Below are 22,725 nucleotides of genomic sequence, written 5' to 3' on the forward strand. Positions count from 1 at the left end.
GGCTTTTTGACAGTCCAAATATACAATATCCACTGCATACCCTTTACCTATCTAATAGATTCATCAAGCAAGATTTTTCCTTCAGGAAATCATGCTGACTTTGTCCTATCTTGTCCTGTGTCACCAAGAATTCCATAATCTCATTCTTAACAATTGATTCTAACATCTCCTCAATCACTGAGGTCAGGCTAACTGGTCTATAATTTCCTTTCTGCTGCCTTCCTCCTTTCATAAAGAGTGGAGTGACATTTGCAATTTTCCAGTCCTCTGGCACAATGCCAACATACAAAGATTTTTGAAAGATCATTACTAACGCCTCCATAATCTCTACCACTACCCCTTTCAGAACCCCTGGGTGCAGTTTATCTAGTCTTGGGTCCTTTAGCTTTTTGAACACCTTCTCCCTTGTAATTGTAATTGCAGTCACTTTTCTTCCCTCACACCCTTCAACATCCGACACACTGCTAGTGTCTTCACAGTGAAGACTGATGCAAAATACTCATTTAGTTCATCTGCCATCTGCTTGTCCCCTGTTATTATTTTTCTGGCCTCATTTTCTAGTGGTCCTATATCCACACTCTTCTCTTTGTTTATTTGTGACATACTTGAAAAAAGCTTTTACTATCCATTTTGCTATTGCTTGCTAGCTTGCTTTCATGTTTCTTTTCTCTATTAATGATTCTCTGTAGGTTTTTAAAAGCTTCCCAATCCTCTATCTTCCCACCAATTTTTGCTTTGTTGTATGCCCTTTCTTTTGCTTTTGCATTAGCTTTGACTCCCCTTGTCAGCCACTGTTGTACTATTTTTCCATTTGAGTATTTCTACATTTTTGGAGTACATCTATCCTGCATCTTCCTCAGTTTTCCCAGAAACTCAAGTCATTGCTGCTCTGCTGTCATCCCTGCTAGCATCTTCTTCCAAGTTACTTTGGCCTTCTCCACTCTCATATCACTGTAATTTCCCTTACTCCACTTAAATATTGCTACATCAGACTTTACTTTCTCCCTATCAAATTTCAAGTGGACCTCAATCATATTGTGATCACTGTCTCCTATGTGTTCTTTTACCTTAAGCTCCCTAATTGCCCCCAATTCATTACATAGCACCCAATCGAGTATAGCTGGTCCCCGCTAGGCTCAATGACAAACTGCCCTAAAAAGTCATCTCATAGGCATTCAACAAACTCAATCTCTTCAGATCCATTACCAACCTGATTTTCCCCAGTCTCTCTGCATATTGAAATCTCCCATGACTATCCTAACATTGGCTTTTTGACACACCTTTTCTATTTCCCGTTGTAATCTGTGGTCCACATCTCAGCTACTGTTGGGAGGCTTGTAAATAACTGCCATCAGGGTACTCCTACCCTTGCAGTTTCTTAACTCAACCCACAAGGATTCAACATCTTCTGATCCTATGTCACATCTTTCTACTGATTTAATGCCATTCTTTCCCAGCAGAGCTACACCTCCCCCTCTGTGCATCTTCATATCCCTCCGATACGCCATGTAACCTTCGACATTCAGATCTCAGTTATAATCACCCTTCAGCCACAATAACATACCAGACAATCTGTAATAGTGCAACAAGATCATCCACCTTATTTCTTATATTCCCTGACTGAGATATAACACTTTTGAGTACTGTATTTGCTACCCTTTTTTGATCCTGCATCCCTAATGCACAATTTTGTCCTATTATCTGCCTGCCCTTCCTAACAGTCTGACTGCACACTAACTTTGCTTTTTAACTGTCTGTCTTATCCTGAGTCCCTTTGCTCTGGTTCCCATCCTCCTACCAAATTACTTCAAACCTTCCTCAACAGCTCTAATACACCTGCCCACAAGAATATTGGTCCCCCTCGGGTTTAGGTGCAACCTGACGTTTTTGTACAGATGATACCTACCCCAAAAGAGATCCCAATGATCCAGGAACCTGAAGCCCTGTTCCCTGCACCAGTGTCTCAGTCACACGTTTATCTGCCAAATTATCCTGTTTCTACTCTCACTGGTGCGTGGCACAGGCAGCAATCCAGAAATTACCATCCTGGAGGTATATATAGCACCGTAGCTATATATAGTGTTTATAAAAAGTATTCACCCACCCTTGGAAGTTTTCATGTTTTATTGTTTTACAGTTTTATTGTTTTGAATCACAGTGGATTTAATTTGGCTTTTTTTTTAAAACACTGATCAACAGAAAAAGTCTCTTTTGTGTCAAAGTGAAAACAGATCTCGACAAAGTGATCTGAATTAATTACAAATATAAAACACAAAATAATTGATTGCATAAGTATTCACTCCCTTTAATATGACACATCAGATCATCGCTGGTGCAACCAATTGGTTTTAGAAGTTACACGATTAGTTAAATGGAGATCACCTGTGTGCAGTCAAGGTGTTTCAATTGATTGTAGTTAAAATAGACATGTGTCTGGAAGGTTCAACTGCTGAAAGAATTAGGGGTGGAAGGAAGATTATATAACTGGGTTCTAGGTTTTTTTTTTAAATCAGAAAATTTGAGTCAAGGTGGAAGAAGAGTGCTCCGGGACATATTTGGTTGAAAATGGAACGCCATGAGGTAGTGTCTGTAGTCCATTATTATTTATCACGATGATAAATGACATTTGTGCAGTGTGGGGAAATCCTTATATGCAGATGATGGGGCTTTATGGGTGAGGGGAAGAAATTTAATTTGTATACAAAGAAGAATGCAAGATTCAATTAATAAAGTGGAGGAGTGGGCAAATAAATGGGGTTTCCAAATGTCTATAAGTAAGTCACAAGTGATGTGTTTCTCAAAAAATCACAACCCAGTTTCTGTGAAATTATATGAACAAGATTTGGAGCAGGTAAAGGTAATTCTGTTCCTCTGTTTGTTATTTGATGAGAAACTTACATGGAAGAAGCAAATTGAGAAAATTACAAACAAATGTGAAAAAAGAACTTATTGAGGTATCTTGTCGGACAAGATTGGGGTGTGAACAGGATATCACTATTACATATTTATGAAGCTCTAATGAGGGCTACATTGGATTATGGATGCGTAGCATACATGTCAGCTGCAGAGAGTAATTTAAAAATGCTGGATGTTGGGCAAACTCAGGCCCTCAGGATATGTAGTGGTGCATTTAGAACATCACCTGTATCAGCTCTTCAAGTTGAAACAGGGGAAATGCCATTAAGACTCAGCAGAATAAAGCTAATGCTACAATACTGGGTTAACATCGTGGGCATAACTACTCACATGCAGCTAAAGCTATATTAAAAGACTGCTGGGAACATAGTAATTCAAATTATAATGGCTTTGGATGGATTAGGGATGTAGCAGCACAAAACTATGGTCTACATGAGCTGGAATATAGCCCTATAGTTCCATTATCTGATGTTCTTCCATGGCTCTTCACAACACATAGTGGATATAAACGTGCAGTAACTTTTATATTAAAAAAAAGTCTAACTGTGGAATCAAACTGATAGTATAGAAATATATAGACCTGCATTTTTTTGAAACAAATTTGTAATATTTACAGATGGATCAAAAGACCCTAGCTCTGGCCACACTGGCATTGCAGTCTACATTCCTCAGTGCAAAACTAGCATGAGGAAAAGCACATCAAACCATTCATCAGTGTATACAACAGAATTAGTGGCACGATTGAGTGCATTATCTTGGATAGAAGAAAATAATGTCAAAAAGGCTGTTCAGATAGTTTGTCTGCATTAACCTCTATCAAATCAAGAAAATCAGAAAGTAAACAGGATATTATTGGAGAATCTATGCAAGTTATATATGACTGAAAATGAGGTGGAAGTAAGCTTCCTTTGGGTTTCTGCTCATAGTGCTGAGGAGAGTAATGAAAAAGTGGACATTATAGATAAACAATCAATCAAATTGTCTATAATAGAGGTCCAGATCTCTCTCAGCAACGTGGAAGTCAATAGCATTATAAAAACATGTATTGAGGAGACATGGCAGAAGCATTGGAATGAGAGTGAAACAGGGAGGCAACTGTACAAAATACAAAGGCAAGTCAGATACCAAACAATATCAGGTGGGCACAGATAGATAGAAATGATCATCAGTCGTTTAAGAATTGGACACAAGTCTTAATTACGCATTATATAAAATAGGGAAACATCCAACTGGGTTGTGTGACTACTGTAATCAACCAGAAACAGTTGAACATGTATTGATAAAATGTAAGAAGTACTGAAGTGAAAGCGTGAAGATGATAGGAGCACTTAAGATCAACAAAAAAACTGCTGTGGGTATAGAAGACATTTTAAGCGGGAGTTCAAGGGAAATACGTGCCTATATCATGGAGTATCTGAAAGACTCTGGTTTATTATATAGAATTTGGGGATTGCAATCCTTTTCATTCCTCCTGTTTATCAAACGATCCACACTCCAGTCCAGTAGGTGGCCGTAATGCACCTTAAAGCTGGTTTGCCAACCGCCATAAAACAGCACAAGAAGAACGTTCAACTGCTGGTAACTGGGCATACTGGCAAAAACTAAACCATGAAGACAAAATACTTTACCAAGCAACTCTGCAAAAAGTTTATTGAAAAGCATAAGTCAGGAGATGGATACAAGAAAAATTTCCAAGTCACTGAATATCCCTTGATGAATAGTTAAATCAATCAAGAAATGAAAGAATATGGTGCAACTGTAAATCTGCCATCATCAAAAACTGAGTGACCGTGCAAGAAGGGAACTAGTGAGGGAGTTACAAGCTTCAATGGCTGAGATGGGAGAGACTGCACATACAACAACTGTTGCCCAGGTGCTTCACCAGTTGCAGTTTTATGGGAGGGGGCAAAGAGAAAGCCACTGTTGGGGGGGAAAAAACTTGCATGAAATCTGAGCTGGAGTTTGCCAGAAGGCATGTAGGAGACTGAAGTCAGCTGGAAGAGGTTTGATAGACTGGTGAAACCAAAACTGAGCATTTTGGCCAGCAGAATAAACACTGCACAAAATCAAAAACACTCCATCCCTACTGGGAAGTATGGTGGTGGCTGCGTTATGTTGGAGATGTTTCATTACAGCAGGCCCTGGAAGGCTTGTGTAGGTGGAGAGTAAAGTAAATGCAGCAAACTATAGGGGGAAATACCAGAGGAAAGCCTGATACAGTGTGCAAGGGAACTGTGACTTTGGAGATTTGTTTTCCAGTAAGACAATGACCCCTAGCATATAGCCAAAGCTACACAGGACTGGCTTAAAAACAAAGTTAATGTCCTGGAGTGGCCAAGTCAGAGTCCAGACCTTAATCCAGTTGAGAATTTGTGGCTAGACTTGAAAAGGACTGTTCACTCATGATCCCCATGCAATCTGACAGAGCTTGAGCAGTTTTGTAAAGAAGATTGGGGAAGAATGGCAGTGTCCAGATGTGTAAAGCTTATAGACTCTATTTGCATGGATGCTGCCAAAGGTGCATCTACTAAATACTGGCTTGAAGGGGGTGAGTAATTATGCAATCAATTTTGTTTAATAGTTGTGATAAATTCATCACAACTGGTAGAAATTTGTTTTCACTTTGACATGAAATTGTTGATCAGTGTATTTAAAAAAAAAACCAACAAATTAAATCCACTGAGATTCAATGTTGTGAAACAATAAAGCAGAAAGCTTCTAAAGAAGTTGAATACATTTCATATGTACTGTAAACACGAGGAAATCTGCAGATGCTGGAAATTCAAACAACACACAAATTGCTGGTGGAACACAACAGGCCAGGCAGCATCTATAAGGAGAAGCACTGTCGATGTTTCGGGTCCAGACCCTTCGTCAGGACTAACTGAAAGGAAAGATAGTAAGAGTTTTGAAAGTAGTGGGGGGGGAGGGGGAAATGCGAAATGATAGAAGACCGGAGGGGATCAAGGAACAATACCTTATCTCCTCTACTGTCAAAATGAATCCAAACTCAGGTTGGAGGAACAACACCTTGTATACTGGCTGGGTAGCCTCCAACCTGATGGCATGAACATTGACTTCTCTAACTTTCGTTAATGCCCCTCCTCCCCTTCTTACCCCATCCCTGACATATTTAGTTGTTTGCCTGTACTCCATCTCCCTCTGGTGCTTCCCCCCCACTTTCTTTCTCCCGTGCCCTCCCGTCCCATGATCCTTTCCCTTCTCCAGCTCTGTATCACTTTCGCCAATCACCTTTCCAGCTCTTAGGAGAAGACCGGAGGGGGTGGGATGAAGCTATCATTTCGCATTTCCCCCTCCCCCCCCACTACTTTCAAAACTCCTGGCCTGCTGTGTTCCACCAGCACTTTGTGTGTTGTTTTCATATGTACTGTATGTGCCTAAGTACTGTAATTGTAGTTTTTAATGTATAGCACTGTACAGCAAAGCAACAAATCTCACAACGGGTATTAGTAATATTAAACCTGATTCTGATCTACCTTAGACATTGTCTTTTCCTTCTTCCCTTTGGTGGGGGGGGGGTAAAAGATACAGAGGCTTGAAGGCATATATCATTAGGCTCCAAGATAGCTTCTCGCCTTTTGTTATAAGAACATCGCTGATTCCCTTGTAAAAAATGATCTCTTGACCTTTCAAGGACCCCTTACATCATGTTTTCAGTATTATTTGAACAGTTTGTCCTTTGCACATCGGCAGTTTGTTAGTTTTTGTTTTTCATAAAAATTGATTGTATTTTTCTCCTGTAAATGTCTACAAGAATATTAATCTCAAGGATGTAATAATGTCATTCTTTAGTATGGTTACTTTGAACAATCTGCTTTGTCATGGCCTTGCACCTTTTATGGTCTGCCTGCCCTTTTTCTGTAACGCAAATGTACATTTAATGTCAGAGAAATGAATAACAATATACATCCTGAAATTCTTTTTCTTCACAAACATCCAGAAAAAGAGTGCCCCAAAGAATGAATAAGTGATAGAACGCCAAAGCCCCTCCCCAGCTCCCCACTCCCATATGTAATGACAAGTGATAGAACGCCAAAGCCCCTCCCCAGCTCCCCACTCCCATATGTAATGACAAGTGATAGAACGCCAAAGCCCCTCCCCAGCTCCCCACTCCCATTAGTAAGCAGCAACAAAGCAATGATCCCCCTTCCCCCATCAGCCATAAATGCATCGGTGCAATCAAGCATGCAGCAAGCATCAGTAAAGACACAGACTTGCAGTACCCCAAAGACTACTCGTTCACCCAGTGATTCAACATACCACAGGCTCTCTCTCCCCCTAAAAAGGGGGAAAAAGAGGTGTCTGTTTCACAGTGAGAGGGGAGACCTAACAAACAACTTGCTGATTTACGATGTTAGAAGTCTTTTGCATTGCTCTTTCCGAGCTCTGTGCACAAAGAGCTCGGGTCTCTGGGCGCACTGCAGCAGCCAGCTCGCTGCTTTCGATCCCACGACGCACCGATTTCAGAGGAGGCACCGACCTTGAGACCACCTGCCACAAAATCCCGGAACCCTGAAGGTGTGCTAGTCTTCCAGGCAGCCTCCTTAGTATATCTATAAGCACTGTACTTGTTTTCTGTTATTACTTTTCCCTTGTGCTACCTCAATACAGTGATGCAAGGAAGTGAACTGTACAGGTAACATGCAAAACAAAAAAAACACTACCTCAGTACATGACAATAAACCAGTTTACTATTTAAATAGTGAATTGTTAGGAATTTTTGAAATATTTAATTGTTTTGCTCTTTTTCCTTTCCATTTATTTTCTTCTCAATCTTAATTTCTCAATCTGCATTTGACATAACTGAATTCACTTGGATTCATTTGCTTTTTTTTTCTTTAAATCTTCTTTGGTAGGAAACCATAACCATTCCTCACCAAGAACTTGGATGCTTGGTGCTTCTGGACCCCTCATAATTGGCTTGTAGCAATTTAAAAGGCCAGAAAACAACTTGACATGTGCTGAGATGCCCATGACCAGAAAATCTGTCGCACTACATATTCAGATTTACAAATGTGTGGAATTTTAAGTTTTAAAATTTCATGTGTGCCTTGTTTTGTTGATCACAGTTGGTGTAATATATCTGATCTGTGCAAAATGGTATTCATTCTTGTCAAATGGGTATCTACCAGTAGTTATCAAAGAATTAGTTTTAATCTGAACTATTGTCTTGAAACTAATTTGAAATAAAGCAATGAATATAGCAACATTCATTTCATGTTTACATTACTGGCATATAAATATGAGTGAATAATATATTTAATTAAAACTTTTAGTTTAAAAAAAATACAGGATTCATACGATCTGCACTTTTTCTACTGAGCAACTAAAGATTTGATTTTTTTCCATCCGAACACTATGTAAAAATTTGTATTATTCCAATAACTAGGCAAAGATTTCCAAATGTGTATCTTTCACCAAAATCAACACCAGAAAATGTCAGAATCTGCAGCCAAATTATATTCTTCTTTTGGTATATGAAATGAAGAAACTGCTGACACAAGAGACTGAATTAGGAACCCTGTAGTTTAAGCAGCAACTGTAGGGAAGAAATTGATATTTGGGTCAAAACCCTGAATCATGATCATAACTGCATACATTTTAAAATAATTTGTATGTTGATCTGTGGTCATTTGCATTTCACAGCATCTTTTGTCAAAAATATTTAAATTACTCAACCGCAAGCCCATGTGAACAAATTTAAGGGCATGTCTTAGAAACAACTGTTTGAATTATAAAGCTGAAAGCTAACTGCTAAGGTCAAATCCTAATTGTTCTCAAACCTAACTTCAGTGTGAACAAAGGTGAACTTTAATCCATACAGTATAGTGTGTTTTGGAACTTGCGAAGTGTTTTATAACTACTGCAATGTAGATTTGTACAAAATAACAGTGGATTTGCAAACAAGCTCGAACAAACACCACTGACCTAGTAAAAGGGCTCTGGGCCAGTTTCATCCAGAGAAGGCAGTACGTGAGCCTTGTTTAATATATTTTCCAAGTGACTGTACTCTGATAATGCAGTGGATTGCAGCCCAAGTATTTGGTTAAGCGTCTACCTTTGAGAAATAACCAGACAAAATTCGTGCGCAAAAATCTCAGTAGGGTCTCCAGACTATTAGATTTAAGTTTTCAGGACTGGTGTTTATATACGATATATTTTACACTTCTTCCTGGTTTCTAATGGTATATATAGCACAAATTGTAAATTATAAGTAGGATTATGCGGAATGTTAATTGTACTTAATCTTTGACATGTTAACATATGGTTACGTTTACATGAAGGAAACGTCTAGGCGAATAAACCAGGCAATGGCACATACAAGCTTATCACAAGACTAAATAGTAAAATTTATAATTTCCATTCTGAATATTCGTTCAAATGAACCAGAAAGCTTAATTTGCAACCTACCCGATCCGGAGAGGAGCTGATGAGTCAGTGTAATGCTAGGTCTGCCACAGTTGTACGGAGACTTTTAAATAGGAGTGTACCTGAGATGTCGATGGGGGGGGGGGGGGGGCATGGTCGAGCAGCTGAGCGGCTCGGGGGTGCGTGAAACGGCCGGGTGGGGGGGGGGGGTCACGTGCTTCCAATGGAGCCTGGCCGTTGGAAGTGGGAGCCAGGCGGGAAAACTCGCGTGTCGTGTCGTGTCGTGGCTGCCAGCTGTGCATTGGAGCCTAGGGATGGGTAAGCAGCTTCAGCCCGTAACAATCCGAGAACAGCCCTGGAGAAAGTTGAACAATGTAGGAGGAAAAATGCAAATCAAACCCATATAAGCAGAACTTGGAAAAGGAGCAATTGGGAGAATAATCCAGGTAATTTTGAAAGGCGAAATACTTGATTAAAAGTAGGGTAGATCTTCAGATATTTAAAGTAGTGGAAAATGGAAGTCAATGTAGTTGGAAAACATTCCAGAGATCAGGAAACCTTTACTCAGTAAGTGGGGGGGGGGGGGGATAAGGAATGGGGTGGAAGATCCAGTTTCTGTAGGAATAATGCATATTGTCCCCAGAGATGTGGATAGGCAACACAAAACAGGAATACTGGATGGCGACAACAGATGAGAGAAAAGTTTAAAAATCAGAAAGAACACTTCAAGACTAAATGCGTCTAAAAGCGCGGTGAAAAGGGGAACCAAGGGCGAACAGCAGATTTGCAAGCTGTAAACAAAATTTGGTAATGTTTACAGAACACCAGTGGCTATGGTATATTCTAGACTATTAAATGCCATAGCCGCGAATTTAAAAAGAATTATGATTGTGAAAATGTATAAATAGCTACTTTATTAAATTTGCACCAAACAGCTGGGAATTTCGAAGAGATGCGAAGGGCTCGGGGGATTGAGCAAAGGTTGGGGGAGAAGATTAATATCATTTGTGATAGCGGGGACGTGGTCCTTGGGGGAAGAGGCATCAAAACTGGACAGGGACTTCTCGGGTTGATGCCACCACGGGAATAAGAAGCAATTTCGACAGTGAGTATCGCCCAACGTTAGCAAGCGGGAAGACGAGAACCGGCTATTCGAGTGGAGGCGCGAGAAGAAACACTAAAAGCCCGAGGTGAGTCCCAAGTACGAGATGGCGAGAGAAGTGGTCGGTTACCAGGTCGACCTCCTACTCCCCGCTCCGCAGCCGGCACTGGCTAATTCCACCAGGAATGCGGTCAGAGAACTATCTCCTTTCTACTTTAGCATCGGTGATTGTTCACTCATTTGTGTGTTGTTCCCAAACACGGCCATATCCCGTAGTATTTGGAATTCCTTGATTTTCAAAATGCGGATTATTTTTATGCAGCAGTTCCTGTTTGCAATGTAATACAGCTTCTAAATCGGGAAAGTCTAGTGACTGTAAATCTTTCTAAATAGTAAATTCTCAGTCCGTTAATATTTACTTACCGATTGATGACACCGAGGGAATAGTGTGCTCTTGCCAAACTTGACGCTAATTTCTAAAACAAAGTAGTCACACCGTTCGCTTGCCTCTTTCCCCCAACTTTTTTTTTTGTTGCAATGATTTCCCCTCCCCCTTTTTAAAACAGTATTATCTGCCTCTTAAATCAAGCTTTTAAGATCACGAGATAGGAATCGTAATATTTACGTCGTGCTTCGTTCAGAAGATGATTCTATTAAAAGAGCGCAAATAACCATCGGAGCTCATCCATGTCTGCTGCATCTTCCGAAACGAACAAGAAATCTTGCTTCCGCTAAACTCATCTGTAATTAGTGATATGACATGATTATTACTTCACTTCAATCACGGAATTATTTACCGTAGTCTGTTTTATTTCTTCCCTGCTGTAATCATTGCTTAACAATTTGATTTATTTGGGTTTCTATTTTTGTATAGGTCAAACGCAGTTAGGTTATAAATTCTTATTTACTCGTGCTTTAGCTTCTCTGCACATATATAACCAGCATATTCAGACAAACTAGAACTATCATGCAACAAATTTTGTACTGTTTCTCAAATTCTTTATCTCTAGCTTATGAAATTATCTTTTGGACCGTTTTAGTAACATTGAAACATACAGTATCTAATCTTCGAGCAGTGGGTAAGATTGGTGACAAAGTAGGATGGATGAGGGGAGCGAAGTTTGTATTCTTGACTCTCTGCAGTATTACGTTCATACAATATCAAATGCACTTTGCCAGTTCCTTGCAGGTGAATATGTGCACATTATTATTACTTCAGAGGGTCTTTGAGCTGATTAAATCACATTGCTGTGCTTGCTGCTTCATGTCGGGGTACACCAGCTATTCAGGGATTGGATTATTCTCATGTAATTTGCAGTGTTTAGATTCTTGTATAGCACAGACATAGGCTGTTTGACCCAATTCATCCACACTACCTGTGATACCCATCAATACTAATTACATTTGTTGGCAGTAGGCTGGGAACTCTTCGCCCTCCTTGTTCAAATACCTTTTAAATGTTGTAGTATCTCCACCACCTGTTCTAGCAACTTGTTCCATATAATCAGCACCCTCTCTATAGGAAAAACTTTCTCTTCTGATCTCCTTTAAATTTCTCCCCTGTCACTTTTAACCCACCCCCTTCAGTTTTAGCCTCCTTTACGCTGGGAAAGAGACTGGCTGTCTGCTTTACCATGCCCCTCATAATCCAGTAAGTCACTCAACTTCCCATGTACCAAACATGTCCTATTCAACCACTCTTTTCCAGGCTCCATCCAAGGGACAAACAAGAAAACATCTGCAGATGCTGGAAATCCAAGCAATGCATACTGGGGATCTCAGCAGGCCAGGCAGCATCTATGGAAAAGAGTACAGTCGATGTTTCTGGCAGGACTGGAGGAAAAAAGCTGAGTCGGTTTAAAAGGTGGGGGAGGGGAAAGAAACACAAGGTGAAATTTGAAGGGGGAGGGGCGAAGTGAAGAGCTGGGAAGTTGATTGGTGGAAGATGCAGGGCTGGAGAAGGGGGAGTCTGACTGAAGAGGACAGAAGGTCATGGAAGAAAGGGGGGAGGAGCACCAGAGGGAGGTGAAGGGTGGGTAAGGAGACAAGGTGAGAGAGGGGAAAAGGGGATGGGGAATGGTGAGTGGTGGCCATTACCAGAAATTCAAGGAAATCTATGTTCTTGCCATCATGCAGGCCACACAGAGGTAAAATAAGGTGTTGTTCCTCATCACGACAGTGGAAAAGGCCATGGACAGACATACTGTATTGGAATGGGAAGTGGAATTAAAATGGGTGGCCACTAGGAGATATTGCTTTTTCTGGTGGACAGAGCATAGGTGCTTGCTGAAGCAGTCTCCTAATTTAAGTCTCACTGAAACACAGGAGGTCACACCAGGAACACTGGACACAGTATATGACCACCCAAGACTCACAGATAAAGTGTTGCCTTACCTGGAAGGACTGTTTGGGGTGTGTAGGAACAGGTGTAGAATTTGTTCTGCTTGCAAGAATAAGTGCTGGGAGGGATGAATGGACAAGGAAGTTGACTAGGGAGTGATCCCTGCACAAAAAAGGTGGGGGGGGGGAGGTGCTTGGTGGTGGGATCCTATTGCAGATGGTGGAAGTTGTGGAGATGCGGAGGCTGATGGGATGGTAGGTGAAGGCAAGAGAAACCCTATCCCTGGTAGGGTGGTGGGAGGATGGGTTGAGAGCAGAGGTGTATGAAATGGAAGAGATGTAGTTGAGGGCAATGTTTATGGTGGAGGAAGGGAAGCCCCTCTCTTTGAAGGAAGACATCTCTTTTGTTCTGGAATGAAAAGCCTCATCCTGAGAGCAGATGTGGCAGAGATGGAGGAATTGAGAGAAGAGGATGGCATTTTTACAAATAACAGCATGAGAGGAGATGTAGTCCATGTAGCTCTGAGAGTCCATGGGTTTCTAATAGACATCAGTAGGTAATCTGTCTCCAGAGATTGAGACAGCGAGAAAGGAGGTGTCTGAAATGGACCAGGTAAATTTGAGGGCAGGATGGAAGTTGGAGGCAAAATGGAGGAAGTCAATGAGTTCATCTTGGGTCCAGGATCCAGCACCAAAGCAGTCATCGATGTAGCGTAGGATAAGTGTGGGGCGGTCATTGTGTAGGCTTGAAACATAGACTGTTCCAAGTTGCTGACAAACAGGCAGACATAGCTGGGACCAATGCAAGTCCCCATGGCTACATCACTTGTTTGACAGAAGTGGGAGGAGCCAAAGAAAAAATAATTAGAACAAGTTCCACTAGGTAGAGAGGAGTGGTGGTGGAGGCGAACTGGTTGGGACTGGTGGCCAGACAGAAATGGAGAGTTCTGTGGCCTTCCTGGTGGGGGCTGAATGTATATAGGGACTGGTCATCCATAGTAAAAATAAGATAGTGGGGGCTAGGGCACCTGAAGTCATTGAAAACCATCCAAGTGAACCTCTTCTCCACTCTTACTAATTCTGCCACATTCATGCCATTGTTCGGTGACTAAAGTTGTGTACAATATGGCACAACCAATGTTTTGTAGATTTCCAGCAACTGCTATACTCAATGCCTCAGCCTATAGAAGGCAAATATGACAAATGGCTTTTTCATTATCTTGCCTATCTGTGTAGTACTAATTTTCAGGGAGTTATGAATTTGCATCCCAAGTTGTCTGTGTATCGACATTTCCAGCTGATTTATGCCCTCTATTTCCTCCTTTGCTAACTATGACTCAACCAATATATGTGTTAACAACAAACTGAATAATCAGACCACCTACGTTCTCATCAACACAAAAAACGTTGGACAAACTCCACAGGCCAGGCAGCATCTATAAAAAGTTAACAGTCAAAGTTTCGGCTAAGACTCTTCATCAGGATTGGGGGGGAAGAAAGATGAGAAGTTAGAGCAAGAGGGCAGAGGGAGAGGAGAAAGACAAAAACTCCTTCCTTTCTCCACCTTCTTGCTTGAACTTCATCAGGATCAGAGAGAGGAAAAAGGTGAAAGGTCTCAGCCGAAACATCGACTCTTTGCTGTCTGGCCTGCAGAGGTCCTCCAGCATTTTGTGTGTATTGCTTGGATTTTCAGCATCTGCAGATTTTCTATTGTTAGTATGTTCTCATCAAGTCACAACAAAAGTCTTGGAACTGGTCAAAGATTTCAGTAAGCAAAACAACTCTCAGCACTGCTCTCCGCCTCCTTTCTCTAAACCAGTTTTTAAGTTCAAGTTTATTGTCAAGACGTAAGGGGTAAAAGTGCCATGGAAATGAGTTTTTTGCAGCAACATAGTATGTAACAAATATGATAAATATTAGCTAACATAAGTTACTTAAAATTTATTAAAACAAGTTTGTGATAAAATGAGTGGGGAAGCAAGTTGACCAATGTAAAGAGTAGAAGGGAGCGGAGAGAAAAGAGACTGAAGTGATTGATGGACTGTCCAGTTTATTCCAATGAAGATTATACATTTTAATTTGGACACTTCCCAACTTTTCAAATAGTTTAACCTGAATAAATTTAACCTCTTGTTTCTCCCTAAAACTGAATGGTCAGCTTAAATTTGATATTTTAGTACTTGATGTGGGGCTTGTTTCTATCCAGAAACATCTGTGAATATTGAATTTATTAATAGTTGTATAACCTTGATGTTTTGGTCTTTGAAGTTGATCAGACTAAATAGTTGTCATATATTAGAACAGTACTTCACTGGGCATATTATCAGGTAAATGCTATTTGTTGTAACTGGACTGGAACAGCTTGGCAAGAGGTGTAAAAGGTTTTCAGTGTTACAGCTAGGCTGCTGTCTGTTCTTATTGCCTATGCTCTATCCAATGCGCTCAGACATTTCTGAACATGAAGAGTGAAAAGAATACAAAACAAAAGAGATGGTTGTTGACTTCAGGAGGACACAGAGCGACCACTCCCCGCTGAACATCGACGGCTCCTCGGTAGAGATCGTTAAGAGTACCAAATTTCTTGGTGTTCCCCTGGCGGAGAATCTCACCTGGTCCCTCAACACCAGCTCCATAGCAAAGAAAGCCCAGCAGCGTCTCTACTTTCTGCAAAGGCTGAGGAAAGTCCATCTCCCACCCCCCATCCTCATCTCATTCTACAGGGGTTGTATTGAGAGCATCCTGAGCAGCTGCGTCACTGCCTGGTTCAGAAATTGCACCATCTCGGATCGCAAGACCCTGCAGTGGATAGTGAGGTCAGCTGAGAAGATCAGCGGGGTCTCTCTTCCTGTCATCATGGACATTTACATTGCACGCTGCATCCACAAAGCAAACAGCATTATGAAGGACCCCACGCACCCCTCATACAAACTCTTCTCCCTCCTGCCGTCTGGGAAAAGGCACTGAAGCATTTGGGCCCTCACGACCAGACTCTGCAACAGTTTCTTCCCCCAAGCTATCAGGCTCCTCAATACCCAGAGCCTGGACTGACACCTTACTGCCATATTGTCTTGTTTATTATTTATTGTAATGCCTACACTGTTTTGTGCACTTTATGCAGTCCTGGGTAGGTCTGTATTCTAGTGTGTTTTTTGCGTAGTTCAGTCTAAGTTTTGTACTGTCCTGTAACACCATGGTCCTGAAAAAAATGTTGCCTTATTTTTACTATGTACTGTACCAGCAGTTATGGTCGAGATGACAATAAAAGTGACTTGACATGCTGGAAAGGATCTTGAAAGAAATCTACAACTAATTCTCTAGTCAGTGAGTATCATTGGCTGAATATGGTTGTGGATGCTTCACCTTTGTCTTTCAGACTCGTGTTCTGGGTTTACCATTCTCGAGGATGGGAATATTCTTGGAATCTTATCCTCCTGCTAGCTGTTTAATTGTCCATGACTGTTCATGATAGGATGTGGTACCTTTGATGCGGTTTCTGTTGCTTCTGTTTTCCTGATGACTAACTGGACTGCATATGGATACAGACATCTTGGCTCTTCATGTGACCACAGATTTTCTATCAAAGTGGGTAATTGTAACTTTCTCCACATTCTGTTCCATTTTTCATCTTCATATTTTTGCCCACTCAGAACTCGCTTTAACATTGTTCATTATTGACAGTATTTTCAACAATTCATTGATTACTTAACTAAAGTATGTATTTGAGAATGTTTTGGTACTCTTGAACTGGGGCAGTGGTCCTAATTCCTGATCTGTGTCAAGGCAGAGATGCTGGATCATTTCAGTCATCTATAGGTTAGAGAAGCCATGGATGGAAGGGAAGCAAGCTCAAGAATCAGCGAGAGGAGTTTCATGGTTAGTGTTGGATGTAAGTACTGAAAGCCTATGTACAGCCTGGGTACAGCTCAGGAAGTAGGGCTTTTTCCCTGGTGGAAGAACAATCCAGTGGTACATGACCCCCCCCCCACCCCAGTATGCTGCCTTTTGACAATGTGCTCACCCAGACTCTCACATCCTTCATGGGAACTTGCCTTCACCACCAGCTTTATCCATATGGCTTCTAGATTAGTTTTCAACCCCCTGAATTTGGACCCTCTGAAGACCCCAGATACTCACGTCCAGTTGACTGCTTCCACTGCGTTCTATGTGCCATGCTTTCCCCCACGAGGATGTACCTGGTGTCCCGATCTCAGTCACTTCCACAACTCCAGGATTCTCTCTGCAGCCTACAATGCTATTTTATCCTCTGCTGGATCCATGCTTTCACAGTTGCTGATTCTTAGACACTCTCAATCCTGCAAGATCACCCATCTACATACTACAAAACCTGCTGTTTCCAACACTGGCAGACACTAATATCTCCAGACAGCGATCCTTGCTACTAACCTCAGTTCTAATGATCCCAAGAAGATTCAGAACCCCAACTCCAATACCATCAATGCAGATTCCAATGACCTTGGACACCTTCAAAGTGCCGATTGTGCAACTTCCAACTCAGACTCTGGCCTTGATCAACAGCACATCCAAGCTGGGACTTTGTGCTGCCACTGGAATCCCTGTCTCCTCTTGCCCCACCACCACTCTGCAATCTCTTGTCTCTTGGGTCCCACTATCAGTCGTCAGAACCTCTGCCATCTTTCTCACTCCACCTTCTCTGAACACCACAACCCTCCCCTCTCCTCTGACACTACCAACACTCCTCTCCCCTCTACTCCCAGCTCTCATCTCTGCCAAGTCTTCACCATCCCTTCCAGCCTTCCCTTCTCTGAGGCAGACCACTATATCCTCAGTAAGGGCCTCACCTTTGTCCCCCTGTGCTCTCACATCAGTGAGTTCTGCGCCTGCCATGACGCTGAGCTCTTCTACCACTGCCTCCTTCTCTGTGCCTACACCTTTGGCAAGAACTTTCCACCCTGCACTGATGATCACTTCGCCCATCTTCAACCCTCCTCCTCTTCCTGGACACCCTGCTTGGGTTATCTGCTTGCTCTGGATCTTTTCATTTTGAGGACATCAACCATCTCAACTTCACTACTCCTTTCTCCATTTCCAACCTCACTCCTCTTGAATGCACTGCCCTCCACTCTTTGCACTAATCTAATCTCCCCATCAAACCCGCAGATAAGGTGGCTGCAGTCATAGTCTGGTGGACTGACCTTTACCTTTCTGAGGCTGGGCGACAACTGTCCATCACCTCTTAATTACCCCTCAGACACTCAGGCCATTGTCTCCCACACTATCCCCAAGCTTATTAACTCTGTGGATCTCCCATCCACTGCCACCAACCTCATAGTTCTCTCACCTGCACCTCCCATTTCTACCTCTGACCCAAGATCCATAAACCTGCCAGCCCAGGTAGACCCATTGTTTCTGCTTGTTCCTGCCACACTGAACGTGTATCTGCTTACCTCAACTCAGTTTTATCCCCTCCCAGTTCAATCCCTTCCTACCTGCATCTGTGACACTTCACAAGTTTTTGATCATTTCATTGATTTCAAGTTCCCTGGTCCTGATCATGTTATTTTGGCTTTGGATGTCCAGTACCTATACACCTCTATTCCCCGCTAGGATGGCTTCAAAGTTCTGTTTCCTTCTGGACACCAGACCCAACCGGTTCACCCCAACACCACTCTCCTCCATCTAGTGGAACTTGTCCTCGCTCTCAATAATTTCTCCTTCAGCTCATCCCACTTCCTTCAAACAAAAGGTATAGCCATGGGCACTGGCATGGGTTCCAGTTATGCCTGTCTGTTGGCAGCATGGAACAGCCAATGTTTTAAGCCTACACTGGTATCACTCCCCAACTTTTCTTATGCTACATTGATGACTGCATTAATGCTTCTTCACGTACACATGCGGAGTTCATTGACTTCGTCAACTTTGTCTTCAACCTCCGTCAACAAATTTACCTGATCTATTTCCAGCATCTCTCTCCCCTTTCTCCATCTCCCTGTCTCTGGAGACAGTTTATCTGCTGATGTCTATTATAAACCCAATGACTCTCACAGCTACCTGAACTGTACCTCTTTCACCCAGTTACTTATAAAAATGCCATCCCTTTCTCTCAATTTTTGTCTCTAGCACATCTGCTCTCAGGAAAAGGCTTTTCATTTCAGCACTAAGGAGCTATCCTCCTTCAAAGAAAGGGTCTTCCTTTCTTCAGCATCAATGCTGCCCTCAACTGCATCTCTTCCATTTCGTGCACAACTACCCTCACCCTATCCTCACGCCATTTGCCAGGATAGGTTTTCTCTTGTCCTCACTTACCACCACACCCAGCCTCTGCATCCAGCACATAATTCACCGTAACTTCTGCCAACTCTATTGGGATCCCATCACCAAGCACATATTTCCCTCTTTCCCCCCCCCCCCCCCACTTTCTGCTTTTCACAAGGATCACCCCTATGCAACTCCCTTGTCAGGATCAGATAGAGTTGATTGCAGGAAACCTTTCTCATTTTAGAGATAGATGAAATTAGAGAACACAGATTAAGGTTAATGGGTAAGAGATTTAGTCTATAAAGCTAAACCTTGCTAATGGTCAACTTAACAATTGAGCTTCTGTGAAAATTCTTATGACTATACAAAAAAAAATGTTTCTACTGTTTTCAGTTTTCTACTCAATGTACTCATGTTTGAATTGCATATGGCAAAGGAAATTGGAGATTTCATTATTCCCATTTTCTTAAAACCACAAATTTCTTTTGAAAGAATTGTAAAATGTTCAGAGGTTATTTAACATGTAATACCCTAATTAAGATTTTTACTGCTAATGCTGCAGGGTATTTAACTTAGTAGCTCTCTATAGAAGCAGTTTGTCCTGCTGATGGCTTGTTTGGGTTTCAGGAAAGATAAGGGGCTCTGATGTTCAACTTGGGAATGTTTTGTCAGCCAATCAGGATGATGGGATTGGGAGAAGGTTCTGGAGAAAGTTGGGCAGAGAGATTTGTGATGGGTTCATGGTTTTTGGTGGGATCTGTGGAGAGGACAGGAGGGAAGATGGCTGAGAATGCCACTGGAGGGAGAATCTGTTGCACAATGTTTTTTGCAGATGAATGGTGTAATGTATAAATCTATTTCTTTTGGAACAATAACACCTCCCCTTAGCACTACTTACTGATTTGTTGTCTATGCATGCACATTGTGTTTCCCACCTGAGTGAAAAGTCTCAAATGCATAAAGTTACCAAATGTAAAACAGCATCAAGTCTAACAAACAGTCTGACAAAGGCGAACTGCCGTGCCTAGAACTGAATCAGAACACAAAATCATAAGGATCACAATGGATGTGTCGGGTGTAGGGCATTGTGATTTCATAGACTTTTGACAATGTCAGGTCATTGATGGTTTCCTTTGTATTTCGGAAGTTGTTACTGGCAACTGGTCCACCAATGCCATGGTTAACTCATGGTAACCCTATGTTTCTAGAATTCTCAGTGAGACGAGATCAATTGTTATGTCAAAGAATGCTAATATGTGGATCTCGTGCTGTGGTCCCCACTAAACTGCATACCAGAGTGTTAGAGAATCTGCATGAAAAACACCTTGATACAGTCAAGCCAAAGAGTCTCGTTCAGTGCTACCTGTGGTAGCCAGGAATAGATAAACAGATTGAAGACTTGGCCAAAAGCTTTTCAGGATACCAAAAAAGTTCCAAATGCATCCTCACAGGTGCTGTTACAGCCATTGGAGTGGCCATCTTCACCATGGCAAAGAGTACACATTGACTTTTGCTGGTCCATTCATGATGGCTGTGGATGTTCATTCGAAGTGGCTGGAGGTTATACCAATGAAGTCAACTACCTCAGCCAAGACTGTCTCAACCCTGAGAACTCTCTTTGCCAGAAATGGCTCACCAGAACAAATTCTAAGTGATAATGGACTGAAGAATTCAGAGTGTTCATGAAGGAAAATGGCATCAGACATTTCAAGTCAGCTCCTCACCACCCAGCAACAAATGAGTTAGCTGAAAGGTTTATCTAAACCTTCAAGAAGTGCATTAAAGTGGTGGACAAGGAGGACATTTCTCTACAGAAGAAGGTGGACAATTTCCTTGTGTATTGGAACTCTGTTCATGTAATGACAGGCCAAACACCCGCAATGCTGTTCATGAGCAGGAATCTGAGATCTCGCATAGACTCCTGAAACCAGATCTGTGGAGGGAAGTGCAGAATAAATTGTTCAGCTAATGAAGCAGCAAGGAGCTTTGAAATTGGTATGGAAACCCAATAGTGATTACCGAGAAGACAAGTGCACACATGGTAGGGTAGCTACAAAGACTGGAACATTGATGTGCACAGTGGATGTTGGAGATCATACATGGAGACGTCATGTGGATCAGGTAGTGGATGCTCAGCTTGAGAACACACCTGAGAATTGTATCCAAAAAGATGGACACATTGCGATCACCAGTCTTGCCTCTCAGTGATGATGTCACTGACGACAATGTGATGCCAGAAACCAAGAACGCTGTCTTTGACAAGACACCTGCCAAACCTGATACCACTGCACAGGTCCAGAGGTGATATCCTGAAGGAAACAGCACCACACAGAAAAGCGAATCTTTAGAACTGAAGTTAGTGATAGGCAGTTATTGTGAAAGCTTGTTTATTTGGAATTTAGGTTGTGAAAAGGGAAATTGAATGTTTTGTGTGCTGTTTGATGTTGCATTAATCTAACAGGAGAAGAAGTGTAATGTATGGATCTATTTCTTTCAGAGCAGTGACTCCCCCTTTGGCACTACGTATTAATCTCTGTGCATTGTTCTCTCACTTACAATGTGAATACACCTGTTAAAACCACCTCCCATCTGCATGCTTTTATTTTTTTCTACTAACTACAATAAAGCTGAAATTTGTAAATGGACTTTATAATTTTATGTAACCCTCAGGTTCTGCTGGCTGCGTAAGACTATCCCTGGCCCTGCCAAACGGGTGAGATGGAGATGTGAGTCCACCCCCAAAACCCCCTGTTTGTGTGGATGCTGTGTGATTTGTTACCCCGTTACAAATCAGTACCACGAAACAACAGACAGCACACTGCATACAATTAAACAATTTGGCTTTATAATTCTTCATTTGACTACAAGGTTAGTGAAGGAGAAGCAAAAAAAGGCCCATTTTAATGAAACAGTCGAATGTGCACAAGTTGGAACTCAGTTACCCCTTCACCGATCCTCCTTCGATCTCCCCGGGATCATGCCTCTGCTCCAGCATCTTCTCCATCTCCCACTGAACCAAAGACACACTCCCTTCATTGGATGGCTCACATTCAATACCCATTATCTCTAACCATAATCCAAGCACTGCTTCTACAGACATCAGCAGTGAAACCTTTCCCAGGGTGTTGGGGTGTATGATCTGTTATTTCTTGCCAACCAAGAATTGTGTATGGGCAGTATTTGTGCAGCCTTTGCTCAAATAGAAGTTTCATTAATCAGAACATCACAATATTCCTGTTTGGTTGAACCCCAAATTATGTCAGCTAGATGTTTATGAAAGATGGCCTTTTCACTCCCGAGTCCCATGGTCATTAGCAGGGCTGGCAACAAGTCGAGTTTCCATTGAAGCCCAGTGAGGGGGCTGCAAGACAAAAGTAGTGTAGTGTGAATGATGTGAGTTCTCTGAACACCCCTGCAACTTTGTTTTTTAAACAGGGGCATCCAGCTGTTTACATTAAATGGATAAATGTTTCTGTTGATGAAAATTGCTGCTCAAGGGCTTATGCTTTAGTCTGTTGATATCAGCATTAGTAATTTCAGTTTTGCAAAACAAATACTTGTACATTCATGACAAACAATATCAATAAGACGGGCATTAATTTCCTTATAACTAACTACATGCAATTTATGTCATTAGGAAACCATCCAAGTTAGTTAATACAAAAAGGAAAGGAGATAAATAGCACTGAACTGCTCATTAGAAATCCAGTCAATGAAAAGTGAATAATCACCAAGCACAC

At 41.8% G+C, this 22,725-nt stretch overlaps 1 protein-coding gene and 1 long non-coding RNA gene across 3 annotated transcripts in view; one reads left to right on the top strand and one right to left on the bottom strand.

The window, feature by feature from the left end:
- ucn3l (urocortin 3, like) overlaps positions 1 to 10,908 on the bottom strand; it is a 53,559-nt gene extending 42,651 nt beyond the window's left edge. The window contains exon 1 of the mRNA XM_059987066.1: positions 10,832 to 10,908. The gene's annotated coding sequence lies outside the window, so the exon portion shown is untranslated. The remainder of the gene's footprint in view (positions 1 to 10,831) is intronic.
- The window catches only part of LOC132403616 (uncharacterized), a 331,526-nt gene continuing 318,339 nt past the window's right edge, over positions 9,539 to 22,725 (top strand). Inside the window, exon 1 of one of the 2 annotated variants that reach the window (XR_009515306.1) lies at positions 9,539 to 9,624. This is a non-coding gene — a long non-coding RNA (uncharacterized LOC132403616). Of the gene's footprint in view, positions 9,753 to 22,725 lie in introns of both variants that reach the window. The other variant, XR_009515305.1, reaches the window with a different exon arrangement.

This window comes from Hypanus sabinus, chromosome 13 (genome assembly GCF_030144855.1).
Source record: "Hypanus sabinus isolate sHypSab1 chromosome 13, sHypSab1.hap1, whole genome shotgun sequence".
Classification (NCBI taxonomy): domain Eukaryota; kingdom Metazoa; phylum Chordata; class Chondrichthyes; order Myliobatiformes; family Dasyatidae; genus Hypanus; species Hypanus sabinus.